The sequence below is a fragment of the Nicotiana tomentosiformis genome, chromosome 11 (genome assembly GCF_000390325.3).
Source record: "Nicotiana tomentosiformis chromosome 11, ASM39032v3, whole genome shotgun sequence".
Classification (NCBI taxonomy): Eukaryota; Viridiplantae; Streptophyta; class Magnoliopsida; order Solanales; family Solanaceae; genus Nicotiana; species Nicotiana tomentosiformis.
The window spans coordinates 116,340,873-116,351,073 of record NC_090822.1 but is presented as its reverse complement, the minus strand read 5'-3'; positions in this window follow the sequence as shown (position 1 = coordinate 116,351,073).

Below are 10,201 nucleotides of genomic sequence, written 5' to 3'. Positions count from 1 at the left end.
TAGTAGTTACTTATTCTGTCTACGATGAGTGCTCGACTTCGACCCTGATCTTCGCTGACTCCTCGACCTTGATCTTCATTAAATTCATCGACTCTGCCCTTCACCTTTTAAGAGACCACTTCAACCTTGGGCAAGCCTTTATCGAAGTCGTACTAGTGTTACGTGACAGCTCATAAAGGCCTTCTTAATGCTAATACGGTTTAATCATATCAAACGTAATTTTTGGCCCATATAATATTTTTTTTAAAATGAAGAGAAAGACAAAGGCCCAAGTTTTATGTAATTATCTCGAATAGAATATGATGAAACATTATAAACACTTTAATTAAAAAAACCAAGGTACGACAAATGCGATGAACATGGATGAGGTATTTCCCAAAACAAAAGGTCGGCATATTTCTTTCTTTTTCTCCGACAAGCTGTTTCTGCTCTCACGTATATTTTCAATAACTCTCATGTAATATCAGTATAGATTTAAGTTAATTATATTGTATATATACACGGATTGTGTACCATATTTTGATGTTATTAATATCATATCGTTACCATATTTTGACTTACTATATGTACGCACCTGATATTATAGGTCATTAACATGTTATATGTTCGGTTAAAACTTCCCAAAGATACTGTTAACATGATGTAATATTATATGTTTTAGGTTAAATCTGTATGGTCCCGAAAAAGGTCTCACACCATTAAGAGATTCCCTACACATTATATGTAGATTTTCAATCCTTTCAGCTACTAATGTGACATTTTATTCGCACACCCAACAATCTCTCCCTCGAACTAAGTTCCACGTGACCCACTACAACGATCCACGGGTCTCCCCTCTCTAACCAAGTTCCACGTGGGCTATTACCACGATCCACGAGTTAATTTTCGAGATTCACTATGTGCCACCCACGTCGCTAGAATATTTAAAGCAACTGAAGCGCACAAACTAGCTTCTTCTTGTGTGCGCATCTCCAATCTCGTAAAATAAGTAAACCGAGGCCCACACCATCACTCTCTCATTGCTATACTGGTCACGCACCTCTAATACCAATTATTTAACTAAAACGGTCTAAAAATACTTTTAATATGTTGTGATATTATCCACTTTGATCAAACCCGTACAATTTTTCTAAAAAATCTCACACCATTAAGAAATCTTCTACCCCTTGTAAGAAAAATATAAAGTGCGATACACATCACTTAGACTCGGTAGGGATTTAAGTTATATTACATATTGGAGTAATCTAATTAACACCGGCATTATTAACAAGAGTTTAACTTTATCCATCAACGATGTAAGAATTTTAATATTATCAATTACTTGTTTTCAAAGGTAAAAATTTCAATATTTATGCAAAGTTATCTAAATTAAATATCTTTTGAGTGACTTAATAGCATAAAATTTCAATACTACAATCAATGTAAACTCAATGAACAACCCCATATATAATATTAAGTTGGCGCCGTTGGATTTCTCCATGATTACGTCTTTTTACGTCCTCAGTTTTGTATTATCCTCCTAATCCTACCTTTAAATACTTCATTTCTGTAGTTGTATGGTAGTGTTACGAGACGTGGCACTATGACAAGCCGTTGGAGCTCTAACACTTGGAATTTATCTGTCTGTTTGATTCTTTTTCGTGTGGTTTTACACCATTGGCTAAGAAGCAGACAAAATTACTTGTATTTTATATGAGTAATGTTTATTAAAGGACAAAGCTGCTTGGTATTTTTATTGGTTCACTTCCATGCAATGAATCTAGCTTAGTAGGTCACTACCTGAATAATTAAAATGGCATACACACGCATCAAATTATTAATTATCTATTCGTTCAATTATTATTCGCTCATTGCCTAGGTTTCCTAGTAAAGTTGACAGTAGTAAACTAATTTATGTGATCCAAAAGCTCAAGGATATTAGTTGGTCGGTACGGTACGATACGGTATTTAGATATTTTAGTTCGATATTTTCGGTATTCGATTTCTTAAAATACTATAACAATACCGTACCTAATTAAATTTGGTATGGTTCGATTTTTCTCCTTTCGATTTCGGTTTATTCAGTTCGGTAACTTCGGTTTATTCAGTTTGAATACTAACTAGTGCATAGAGTCATAGAAGATAATATTTTTAATTAAAGTACTCGAAAGTACAAAACTATAAACGTTTGTTGACAAAAATTTTGTCCAAAACCAAGAAATACCAATCCAGAAAGAGAAAATTATGCATAAAAGAATAAATTCGATCATTAGAAATATCTTGTTACTTGCTTAGGTTAATTGATGAACTTAGAGAATAAAGGAAAGTAAAATTTTAGATTTCTTGTATTTATGTTATAACTAATAATATGTGTATTGTGTAATATAATATATATTTCGGTACGGGATTGGTATTTCGGTATTTTATTTTAAAATACTAAATAACATACCTAATACCATTTTTTTTTTAAAACTTAAACCAAATACCATACCGAATACCAAAATATCGAATACCAAATACCAAAATATTCTGTTTCGGTACGATAATTCAGTATTTACCAAATTATGCACAATCTTAAGCTCAAGTGGAGTTACACATGCATGAACATGTAAGTACAAAAATACCATAATCTTTCCAAATGAAGCCACAGATAATGTCTAAGTGCCTAACCTATATACTCCATATAGTATATGCTAGTCTTTTTTCATTTTTATTTTAACCTACATATTTTGTAGTCTATGATAAAAATTTGAAAAGTTGGGGGTGGAGCAGTCATTTTTGTTATAAGAAAAATCAAATTATGGTGGATGTCTATTATTCCTCCATGATCTTCTCAAATACTTAATGACATATTCAATGACATATTTCTATGCTTAATGACATATTCAATGACATATTTTTCTTCACTTTTCATGCCTATATAAAGGCCTTGTAATAGATAGAAAAATACACACAATTGAAGAAGAAAATCTCTTCCTTCTCTCTATCTCCATTTCTTGTTCATGTTTTACTAAATTGCTTTTATTTCATAACAACATGTCTTGTTCATGTTTTACTAAGTTGCTTTTATTTTATAACACGTTATCAGCACAAATTGCTCATTTCATAATCTTTTATGTCAAGACTATGTAAGTTATAAGCAGGCAATGAGATCAAGTACAATGAAAAATATCTTGGATGATAATATAAAGATAAGTTTTACATCCATCTAAACCCATTCATATTTTCATATCTTTGCATTAACTTTATGTGCAGTGTTTAGTAAAAATATTTTTTTCAATTGTATCCAGTGAAACAAAGAACTGGAAAGGTATGTGTTTATTTGCTACATCTCTTATAGGACAAAGATAATATTCTAACGTATATATATGTTCTGACCTTTTACATACTATGATAGATAATTATTAAGGTAATTTAGTAATAATATTTTTACCATCACATGATGTATTTCATTGAAAGCAAAATTATCAAATATGTAGGCGATTTTACAGTACCTTACAAATTTGGCATTCGAATATACAATCAATATCAACTCAATATAGTTATAATTTATAATAGTCACAGTTATGCATTAAGCCTTAAATATTTTTGCTGGAAACATAAGGCTCATTCCTCCGTATTGAATTTTTTTGGTGAAGTTCTTATAGTCTTTGAAATATAAGTGGTTATAGGTTATCTACACCTTTCCCCTAATTAATTTATTAAAATGTAAAAGTGATTGTATCATTTGAAAATAAAATGGCATATATCCTAACTAGCATTTTTGTTGCAGAGGAATTGTTTCAAGATTGAAATAGTTATATATGTCTTCTTGAAAGTTAATTTACTTATGCCTATAATTATGAAGTAATAATATTTTAAAGGCTCGAGTGCGAGTCCTAGTGAATTTTGGCTCATTATGCCAAAGGTTGAGGGTAAGACAATGGGTTTAAGTCCCAACGCACTATGTTGATGAAACTATGTTGGATTCAAGTTTCAACGCATTATGGCCTAGCATGCCTTTATATGGGTAAGGCATTGGGTTTGAGTCCTAATGCACCATATTGATAATAATAATAATAACTAAAGAAAAAATAATGTAATTTTCATGAAAAAGCATGAAGCTTGTCCCACTTGATTTGCTCCATTCTTGAAGTGAATGTGATAGCAGTGCATGATAAGTCTAAATAAAGACAAGTGGTTGACCAATGAATGTGGGCGTGCGAAAGGCCAAAATAATAATAGTTATCACTATGGTAATTATAAAAAGGGAGAAATTCTTTGAAGAGAATGTGACTTGTGATAAATATTGAGATTGCATACTCATTCCTGAAAGTGAATGTGAAAATATATATATGATAAAGATTATGCATAATAATGTACTTGTGCATAGTTGGATAATGCATAGTTGGATAAATACTATAACTCACCTCTAAGGGAGGTTTGAGACAAAGAAAGATAATGAATATTATTGTGTAGTTACATAAATATATCATTAGTCGCATGCATATGATACGCCAAAATATATTTTGTCATGCCTTATGAAAGTTATTAAAAGCAAAATTAAAGTAAAATAATTATTTTTCTTGTGATGATTTTGAACATTACAATTATTATGATATGATTCTCTTTGTAAAGGAGACATTCATTATATGGATGGTGTGACAAAAGATCTTGTAGTACAAAAACAGTTAAGAGTTCTGAAAGAACTAATTTGTTACTACCCGGATGAATGAAATTGTTCATAACATTAATATTGTAGTAAGTCTCAAAACAAATATTTTGATTTACAAATATATTAGCCAAAGTGGTTGGCATATTGAGACTATAAATGAAAAGAAGTTTGAATATTTTTATATTACTATAATTATACCGGGTAAATATGAAAGGTTACCTGACTTTTCTTTTATTTGTACTACACAAGTATAAGCATGATGATGCAATCACAAGCCACAAGTAAACTAGAGGTTTACTGAAATAAATATTAGTTGGCATGACCGGTTGACCATCTCGGTTCAATTATGATGCGAAAAAATTAATTGAGAATTACATTGGCATATATTGAAGAAATATAAGATTCTTCAAGAATTCTCTTGTGCTGCTTATTCTCATGATATACCAGTTAAGGTTAGGGATTGAATCCCTTGATTTCTGGAACGAATAAAAGGTGATAAATATATGGGCCCAGTCACCTTCCATGTGGACCGTTTACTATTATATGATTTTCATAGATGCATCTATTTTATGGTCATATGTGCATTTGTTATCAACTTGTAGTTTGGCTTTTGTAAGATTGATTGCTCAAATTATTAGAGCACAGTTCCAGAATATAAATTATGATGATTTATCTTGATAATACTTGTTTAAATCCAAGTTGGTTTAGTAGAAATTGTATGCCTCCAATTATATCTAAACCATTGGTTATGAGAACAAAATTGCCAAAATAAAATTTGGTATTTGATGTATTATTTAATATACAACAGCACTTGTAAGCATCTAGCCAAATTATGATAAGTTCTCCCTATCACAATCAGTTCAGGGTTAGGAACCAAATAATTTCCATATAGAAATATGAATGTGCTATATGATTTAATTGTTCCACCACAGTACACAAAGATAGATCCCCAAATAAGGCTAGGGATATGTGTTGGTGATCCCAACAATAGGGGGAGAAAATGGGCAGCTGAAAAAGTAATGCATGTAATGAATTATTATGAGTACATCGAGATCCTCGTACGAGAAAATATGAACTTGAAGTTCAAGTGATAATTCATTTGCAAAATATTGCCGGGCGTATTTGCTGACCCAAAGCTAAATGTCATATTCAGCTGCTAATGCTCCAAATAAAATAAAGTCCATAATGAATAGAGTCCATGGTATGCATAAAGCATAATAGACTAATCGGTTCCAAAAATAAAACTCCTTAAAGAAGGAGAGGAGCAAATGTTCAAGATGGTCATAATAAGGAGGCAAGTGCTCTAGAAGAGCACCACGACATAACACTTCATAAGACCTCATGGGAGAGGCTCAGGTACCTGAAAATAATAAGATAAAGAGATCTCAATAAGTTATGTCTTTATTGAATAATAGTAGAACCGATATAATATGATCGTCGACGATATTGTTAATATAATGTAGTGCTCAATATTATTAATATTGACGAGGATCTTGAACTCAAATCTGTAATAAAATTTGGACAGATAAATAATTGGTCAAATGAAAAATACGCAATGAAAATTGATTTCACATGAAAAAATATAAAGTTGGACGGATAGTCCCAACACCTGAAAGTATAAAGCCAGTTGAGGTATAAATGTGTTCTTGTACGAAAAAAAAGAAGGTCAAGTCGATAGACATAAAGACGACTTGTGTCACAAGAAGATTTGCAAATATCCTGGCATTGATTATATAGAGACATTTTCTCCTGTAGTGGATGTCGCCATTTCAGGTTTTAATCTGGCAATACAAGAAAAACGTGATATGCGTATAATGGAAATCATTGAAGGATTTAAATTGTTCTGAAGCATATTAAGATTTTCAAGTAATTTATTAAATAAAGCTTCAAAAATCCTTATACAGATTGAAACAATTAGGGCACATGTGGTATAATCGCCTGAGTGAGTACCTGTTGAAAGAAGGGTACAAGAATGATTCAATTTGTCCTTGTGTCTTTATAAAAAGATCTGGATCTAAATTTATTATAATCACCGTATATGTTGATGATTTAAATATCATTGGAACTCCTAGGGAGCTTCCTAAAGCAGTAGAGCTTCCTAAAGTAGTAGACTATCTAAAGAAAGAATTTGTAATAAAATCTTGAAAAGACAAAATTTTGCTTGGTCTACAAATTGAGTATATGAAAGATGAAATTTTTGTCCATCAATCAACATACACTAAAATAATTTTAAAGCAATTTTATATGGATAAAGCCCATCCATTCCGACCTCATGAAAATAATGAAGAGTTTCTTGGTCCCGACGTACCATATCTTAGTGCAATTGGTGCACTAATGTATCTTTCTAACATTACAAGGTCTGACATAACTTTTTCAGTTAATGTCTTAACAAGATATAGCTCTGCTCCTACAAGGAGACATTGGAATGGAATCAAACACATATTGCGGTATCTAAAAGGGACTATCGGTATGGGATTATTTTATGGAAATGATTGCAGTCCCGATCTTATTGGTTATGCCGATACTGGGTATTTATATGACCCACAAAAGGTTCGATCTCAAACAGGCTATGTGTTTACATATGGAGGCACTGCCATATCTTGAAGATCGACTAAGCAATCAATCGTGACTACTTCATCTAATCATGATGAGATAATTGCTATTCATGAAACAAGTCGAGAATGTGTATGGTTGAGGACTATAATACACCTTATTCGAGACAAATATGGTTTGAAGTGTGACAAACCACCCACAATTTTGTATGAAGACAATGCAACATGCATATCCCAGTTGAAGGGAGGATTCATAAAATGGGATAGGACAAAGCATATTTTACCAAAGTTATTTTTTACACATGATCTTCAAAAGAATGGTGATATCAATGTGCAATAGATCCGTTCAAGTGATAATATGGCTGATTTGTTCACCAAATCTCTACCGACGTCAACCTTCAAGAAACTAGTGTACAAGATTGGGATGCGAAGGCTCAAGAATGTGAATTGATGCTCTCATCAGGGGGAGTTAATACGCGTTGTACTCTTTTTTCCTTACAAGGTTTTGTCCCACTGGATTTTCCTTGCAAGGTTTTTAACGAGGCAACCAAAAGGCGTATTTCTAAATATGTGTACTCTTTTTCCCTCACTAGGATTTTTTTTCCCATAGGGTCTTTTTTCTAATAAGGTTTTAACGAGGTACATTATCTATGGACATCCAAGGGGGAGTGTTATAAGAAAAATCAAATTATGGTGGATGTCTACTCTTCCTCCATGATTTTCTCAAATGCTTAATGACATATTCAATGACATATTTTTATGCTTAATGACATATTCAATGACATATTTTTCTTCACTTTTCATGCCTATATAAAGGCCTTGTAATAGATAGGAAAATACACACAATTGAAGAAGAAAATCTCTTCCTTCTCTCTATCTCCATTTCTTGTTCATGTTTTACTAAATTACTTTTATTTTATAACAACATGTCTTGTTCATGTTTTACTAAGTTGCTTTTATTTTATAACAATTTTAAAGTTGCTTATAAAAGTTGCTTTTTTGAGCCCACCGTAGCAATGGTCCGGAAAAGCAGAGGCCACATATGAAAGTGCAAACTATTTTTTAACATCTTTTTAGTATTCTAACGAATAACGACTTTACCTGTCTACGTAATGGTGCGACGATTAATGAGGGTTAATTAAATCTATAGAGTATATGGCCCGTTTGGATTGGCTTAAAAAAAATGACTTTTAAGTTAAGTGCTTAAAAATATTTTATAAGTGGTGGAATTTGTTTTATAAATAAGTAGTTACGTGTTTGGATAAAAGTGCTAAAACTTAAAACAAGCTGATGAAGTGTTTGGTAAATAGTCAGCGTTTGCAAAGTCATTGAAAATTAGTCACTATTTTGCTGTAACACGAAAAGTTCCAGCATAATATACTGGAGATTGATGTACATGTGTATGAACTTCCGGCATAATATGCTGGAACTCCAGCACACAGAAAGTTCCAACATAATATACTGGAGATTGAAGCATCTGTGTATGAATTTTCAGCATATTATGCTGGAACAATATATTATGCTGGAACTCCAGTATATTATGCTGAAAGTTCACATGTAAAAAATTAAAGAATTAACCCATATAGCCACCCACTTAATTTCTTAAACTATAAATAGCCGGTGAATATATAATATATGTACAATTCATATATAATATATGTATAATTAAGTATAATTAATGTAAAATGTATGTATACCGGCTAGAAAAGGTAAACATTGAATCTGCCCGGCTATTTGTGTAACATTCCCTAAAAATTCTAAATCCAATATGTTATGCTGGAATATTTTTTCGGATTTTGAACAGTGTTTTCGTTCAAATTTATCTTTATATGAAAAGTGATTAAATTTTAATTACTTTTGAAACTGTGACTATTTTTTAATTACCACTTGTAAATCTGACTATTTTTTAATTTTACCCTATTAAGAAAGGTATATTGTCCAGTTTTGCACATGGTAGTACAAGTCCAATACACTTGTCACCTTGCCCGTTTCGCATGGCACATGAATTTTGTACTCATTTAACGTTGTAAGTTGTATTTATCGGTAGCACGTGTGCCGTCCTATATCCTTATAGATAAATGTATATTTTTAGCCGATAAAAAAATAATAGTCAATAAAATATATATTTTTTTAGTTAGAAAATATAATTAATTTCAGCTGACCGATCAATTTTGTATTTTCCCCCGGATTCTGAAGTCTATGTGCATTTGATGTAAGTCGGAGGAACTTCCATTTTTTCGTTTGCTAATCTTAGATATAGGGCCTTCTAAAGTAAGGGTATCTACTGGGCCTGGTTGGGTTGGCCCGAGCGATTAAGAATGAGCATGCCAATCCAAGTTCGGGTCTGGGCCAGGCTGCCTTAATGGGCTGGTTTGGGCAGTCTCTATCCATTAAGGTTATATTCAGGATAGGTAGACCACAGGTTGAAGGACTAATCCAGTTTTCATGGATGTAGGTACGCTTCCGCATCTAGTTTATGTTATTAATGATTTGACATGATAGTTCTCGAGGAAGATAATATCTTGATTAGGGGTGGCACGCGGGTCGGGTCGGGTCGAATATGTGTGGGTCGGAACGGGTAATGCAAAAAATAGATAAATTATCCAACCCGATCCATATTTAATACGGATAGAAAATGGGTTAACCGACAGATAATATATTCATATTATCCATGGTTTCTTGATATGTTCGCTTTGGGGAGTATTCCTAGTCTCAAACTTGAGGAACACCCAATTTGAGTCTTTACAAATGTAAAAATAGTTATCCATTGGTTACCCATTTTCTAAGTGGATAATATGGTTCTTATCCATATTTGACCCGTTTTTTAAAAACTCATTATACAACCTATTTTTTAGTGGATAACTATTTTTTTAATCCATTTTGTCACCACTAGTCTTGATGATATTCTTCATTTTAAAGTATTTTGTTCTAACATTGTTAGAGCATCTTTGATTGTTCAATAATTAAATAGGACTATATAACTATCACAATTATCACAGCAACACCATCCACCACC